General features: G+C 45.1%; 1 long non-coding RNA gene across 1 annotated transcript; it reads right to left on the bottom strand.

Annotated features, from left to right (window-relative positions):
• Positions 1 to 226: 226 nt before the first annotated feature.
• Positions 227 to 2,497, bottom strand: LOC135981997 (uncharacterized). Its single transcript, XR_010599195.1, has 2 exons — positions 2,142 to 2,497; positions 227 to 514 (listed from the first exon to the last, which is right to left on the bottom strand). It is a non-coding gene; the product is annotated as an uncharacterized LOC135981997 (long non-coding RNA).
• Between the last annotated feature and the right edge of the window lie 3,480 nt (positions 2,498 to 5,977).

The following is a 5,977-nucleotide window of genomic DNA, read 5'->3' as shown; positions in this document are numbered from 1 at the left end:
CCTGCTGGTGCTGCCACTGGATCTCTCCCGAGAGGCTGTTTGTTCCAGTGACGCATCATAAAGGGCCAGGACCAGGCGGGTCCTGACATCACAAAGGGACTGCACGCATCAGAGGTGAGCAAGACCCACAGCTCCCTACAGCCCCTCCCCCGTGTTAGGGGGCTTATGTTTTTCCCCTTTTACTTTCCTGGTTCTTCTCGCATGAACAGAGCAACAATACCCGAAGTTCAAAGGCGCAAACAATTTGATGTTTATTGGGGTAAACTTTTAGCAAGCTGAATTTTAGTTGCCGTTCTATTTTCAGGTACCATGGTAGCTGTTACACAGGTGCTGGTGTCCTCGTTGAGCATTTTGCGTTTTCGTACACATTTTCCACCCCTGTCAGCCTTTTGAAGCCATCCCCCACCCACGTCATGCTAGCAACAAGACACACACCACAGACAAACAACGCAAAACACAGATTCATAGTATTCTGGGTTATTCTTTCGCTGGCGCCAGCATGCTTGTAGAGTGTCTGAAAAACAAAAGAAACAATTTTTACCCCCTTTGGTGGGACAGATTATTGCTTAATAATAATACCAATTCCTTTTACAAATTTCCTTGCTAATTGCAGGAAAAACAGAAGAATTACCTTTAGGCTGTTCTTATTTTGTTTTATAGTCAGGCTAGTGAATTACCCCACTCACTGGTCATTTATGAAATTTATGAGGTGGCGTGCCTCAGTTTCCCCTCTTGTACAACAGACCAGGTTTGCAATGGTTTTTTTGCTGTACCAAGCTTTACGTTTATTTTCAGGTAATAGCTGAGAGACAGCTTTAGATTTTGGCTTTTTACACCCCCCCCATTAGGGTTAACCTGTCCCCTTTATTTTCAGGCTTGACTTGTTTTTTCACCTCCCTCTTCTGGAGGGCCATAATCTGAGTCTTCTAGTAGCTTGTTTGCTGGCCAGATGGATTTATTATTTCCAGATTTTTTGTGCTGCTACTTATGGCTAGTTTTCTTCTTCCCCCCGTCAGTTAGGTAATTTGCATTTACACAGAGGCTTTCTTGGCTTGCCTCTGGATCCAAAGCGATCAGCAGCTCAGAGACTGTCTTAAAAGGGACACATTTCACTTCCACCAGAGTTCTCATTACTTTTCACTTTCATCTCCTGCTTTAAAACACACAGAGATTTGAAAAAGAAAGCACAATTTATTGTGGCTTCTTTTGGCGCCCTAATAGGATTTTAATTAAGTACCACGTTTTGTTTGCATTTCTTTTACCTCTTTTCCAATATACACTGCACATGTCCTGGGAAATAGTTTAATTTCCATAACATTATATTAGCCCTATTAATTTTACACAAGGTGTAACTACCTTCCCGTGCCCACAGAGTTTTCATGCACCCCCACCAAAGCGACAGTCCAATCCCTCAGAGCCCCACCAAGGCTCAGTGTTCCCATCATTGCTCCCCTTTTCCTTTTCCTATGCATGCACAAAACTATTTTTGCCTAACATTTTTTGCACTGTGATTAGTTTTTTTTTTTTACACAACTGTACCCCAATTACACTCCCATCTTGTACAACCAGAGACAGCCAGGGGCAGTCAAGTTAAGTTCCAGTAGAAACCCCTGACATTCCTTTAGTGATTTTGATCACATTACCCAATAGTTAAATAATTTGATTAGATTATTTCTCCGCCTGCTGCCTGCAGCAGTCCCCTATAGACCATTTTTGTGGGAAAAGGGCCCATTTTCTCTCAGAATAGCTGTAAAGGCTTCTGGGGACAGAAGCATCGTGGTGGTAGTAGCCACTCTTCCTGACCCCCGGGATAATTGAATTACCAAGCTTCCATCCAATGTGATTGCACAGAGTTGCACATACAGTTACATTTATAGAACTGGGTTTTATTATTAAACCAAAAACTTCTTCTTGTAACACCACAACTGTTACCTGTACCATTTTCACAACTCCCAAATGTTTACTTTCCTCCAAACCCTGTATTATTAATTTTTGCAAAAGGTATTTGTAACTTTTTACTTACTTTTTAAAATTACTTACTCCTACATTTAGTTTTTGAAGGTAGCGCACTTTGTTTTTAACAACTCAGCCACCAAGTACAATTATTGCCACACAGCAGCCTTAACCTGTGCTGTCTTTACCTTGAGACTGTTCAAAGGGCAGTAAAACATTTGTCTCCATGGTTGCCCATGGATCTGTTCCTCCAAAAATTCCAGTGGACTACAGCAGACCTCCGTCGTACTTTGTCCCAAACAAAACAAACCACCAAAAACATTTCACATAAGTATCCAAAGTCCCCTCCACTAAAACTTCAGAAAAACAAAAGTGTGGACAGGCCGGGGGAGAGGAGGGGGAAGAGGTGGAAAGAAACCAATGAAGCCGGTCAGGTCAGTTTAAAGTACAGGCTCCCAGCAGCAAATTAAGTAAACTGAGAGAAAGAAGAAGGAAAAGAAGAAAAGGATATAGTTAGTGCTGAACCAAGAGTAGACTCCCCGGGTTGGAACAGTTGGGAACCCTTCCCCCCAGGTTCTCAACCTGGCTCTGGGAGAAGAGTGGGGGTCATTACCTGCTCCTGCAAACCCGGCCATTTTTCAGGTTGAAACCTTTTCTTTTTTCCTCCACTTCCCCAGGACCAAGTCCCAGCTCCTGTCTCTAAAGGTGGTCTGTTAACTCTGCTTCTGACTCTAAACCCTGATGGGCCAAATCATCTTTAACCACCCGAACTACTCTACACCCCTTCAGCAGCCCCGGCTGAAACAGCACCAACCTTGAAAGTTTACTGGCAGCTTCCCATAATGCTGCCCTCACTTCAAACCTCTCACAAGTGGGCTGAAGTGCCTCCTTTCCCTGGAGGGCGTCCAGTCCCCATGGGCAGGGACCTTCTTCCACTACCCAGATACCAAAGGAGGGGGGGCTCCTCAGCCACCCCCATCCCTCTGGGTCCCCTAACACTGCATCCATTTCCTTTTTAATCTCATCCCAGGCTGACCGCTGCTCCTGGTATGGGCCCTGGTTCTTCCTTATCCATTTATCCAAAAACTCCTTTTCCCTGGCTTGCCAGAACCCGCAACTACCATCACGAGAGTTCGCTATACCCCCTCCAAGCAGAGCTGTGCGGACTGTTGGGGCGGGAGGGGCTTAAAGGCTGCCACTCACCTATCCGATGCGATGCATCCGAGTCCCGGCACCAAGATGTTAGGGGGCTTATTCCTTCACCCTCTCACTTCCCTGGTCCTTCTCGCATGAACAGAGAGCAACAATACCCAAAATCCAAAGGCGCAAACAATTCGATGTTTATTGGGGTGAACTTCCAACAAGCATGATTCCAGTTTCCTTCCTCAGTGTCCCCCTTCCCAGCTCTGACACCACAGAGCCATCTCTGTTCCCATTCACTGTTCCTATTCCCTCCTTAGCAAAACATGATTCCAATTCCCCCACCCCCATTCCCTGTTCCCATTCGGCGCCCCCTTACTTCCTGATTGACTGCAGACTATATAGTAAAACTTGAGTTGTGCTTAGCTATACCTTAACCAATCATGTTACTGAAATTTAACTAACCAATTCTAACATACTGTAACATGGTTCTTTCACCAATTATATCCCACCACCTTAACAAACCCAACAAAATTAATTATACAGCAGACAGAAACAATTACAGAACCAAACAGACCATGCCAATAAACATACAAAACAATACTGAAGCAAGAATTTTACACCCCAGCTATTGATAAGTGAGTTCTTGCCAGACAGGATGCTATTAAACTAAGTTTCCTTTTCCATCTTCTAGGCTCTTCCCTTTCTCTGGAGGTGACAGGAATATCAGGACAGGATTGGATTCCTAACAGCCAATAGCACCTTATTTCCATGGGACTAGTCTGGGATGTGAGGATGTGACCGGTCACTTCTCAGCGTAGGGCTGCCTCTGCTGCTTAGCCGAAGGCCTCACTTAGCCTAAGAACAGAGTCTCAGACTGTCCCTTGCACCTAAAAAAAAAGAATTAAAATCACTTTTTTTCTACCTCGATAACAGCTAAGTGATCAGAATACACCTAAATTCTTAAAGTATAGGCCTTTGCAGACAGGCCTGAATATCTCTATCCTAACACCCAGCACCCCATGTAGGTACTTAGAGACTGTGACCGAGTCACCCCGTAACCTTCTCTTCATTAAGCGAAAGAGATTGAGCTCGGTGAGTCTCTCACTAAGAGGCAGGTTTCTAACCTTTGAATCATTCTTGAGGCTTTTTTCTGACTTCTCTTTCATTGAGAACATCCTTCTGGAATAACAAGGAGTCTGGTGGCACCTTAAAGATTAACAGATTTATTAGGGGAGGGAGGGAGAGCTAGCTCAGTGGTTGGAGCATTGGCCTGCTAAACCCAGGGTTGTGAGTTTAATCCTTGAGAGGGCCACTTAGGGATCTGGGGCAAAATCAGTACTTGGTCCTGCTAGTAAAGGCAGGGGGCTGGACTCAATGACCTTTCAATGTCCCTTCCCGTTCTAGGAGGTGGGATATCTCTATTTAAAAAAAAAAATTGGGCATAAGCTTTCGTGGGTAAAAACCTCACTTCTTCAGATGCATAGAGTGAAAGTTACAGCTGCAGGCATTATATACTGACACATGGAGAGCAGCGAGTTACTTCGCAAATGGAGAACCAGTGTTGACCGGGCCAATTCAATCAGGGTGGATGTAGTCCACTCCCAATAATAGATGAGGAGGTGTCAATTCCAGGAGAGGAAAAGCTGCTTCTGTAATGAGCCAGCCACTCCCAGTCCCTATTCAAGCCCAGATTAATGGTGTTAAATTTGCAAATGAATTTTAGTTCTGCTGTTTCTCTTTGAAGTCTGTTTCTCGTCCCCTAGTGCCCCTCCTCTACTTGCGCTACATTGATAACATCTTCATCATATGGACCCACGGAAAGGGGTCCTTTGAAGAATTCCACCTGGACTTCAACAATTTCCACCCCACCATCAACCTCAGCCTGGACCAGTCCACACAAGAGATCCACTTCCTGGACACTACAGTGCAAATAAGTGATGGTCACATAAACACCACCCTATACCGGAAACCTACTGACCGCTATACGTACCTACATGTCTCCAGCTTCCATCCAAGACACATCACACGATCCATTGTCTACAGCCAAGCCCTAAGATACAACCGACTTTGCTCCAACCCCTCAGACAGAGACAAACACCTACAAGATCTTTATCAAGCATTCGTAAAACTACAATACCCACCTGGGGAAGTGAGGAAACAGATTAACAGAGCAAGACAGGTACCCAGAAATCACCTACTACAGGACAGGCCCAACAAGGACAATAACAGAACACCACTGGCCATCACATACAGCCCCCAGCTAAAACCTCTCCCGCGCATTATCCACGATCTACAACCTATCCTGGAAAATGATCCCTCACTCTCACAGACCTTGGGAGGCAGGCCAGTCCTCACTTACAGACAACCCCCCAACCTGAAGCAAATACTCACCAGCAACTACACACCACACCACAGAAACACCAACCCAGGAACCAATCCCTGTAGCAAACCTCGTTGCCTACTCTGTCCCCATATCTACTCTGGCAACACCATCAGAGGGCCCAACCACATCAGCCACACCATCAAGGGCTCATTCACCTGCACATCCACTAATATTATATATGCCATCATGTGCCAGCAATGTCCCTCTGCCATGTACGTTGGCCAAACCGGACAGTCCCTCCGCAAAAGAATAAATGGACACAAATCGGACATCAGGAATGGTAACATACATACGCCAGTAAGTGATAGATTTAAAAGTCACTATCATTGAACAAAAAACCTTCAGAAACAGACTTCAAAGAGAAACAGCAGAACTAAAATTCATTTGCAAATTTAACACCATTAATCTGGGCTTGAATAGGGACTGGGAGTGGCTGGCTCATTACAGAAGCAGCTTTTCCTCTCCTGGAATTGACTACATCCACCCTGATTGAATTGG

This window comes from Chrysemys picta, chromosome 3, assembly GCF_011386835.1.
Source record: "Chrysemys picta bellii isolate R12L10 chromosome 3, ASM1138683v2, whole genome shotgun sequence".
Classification (NCBI taxonomy): domain Eukaryota; kingdom Metazoa; phylum Chordata; order Testudines; family Emydidae; genus Chrysemys; species Chrysemys picta.
The sequence above is the reverse complement of the archived record's forward strand: the minus strand, read 5'-3'. Positions and strand labels throughout refer to the sequence as shown.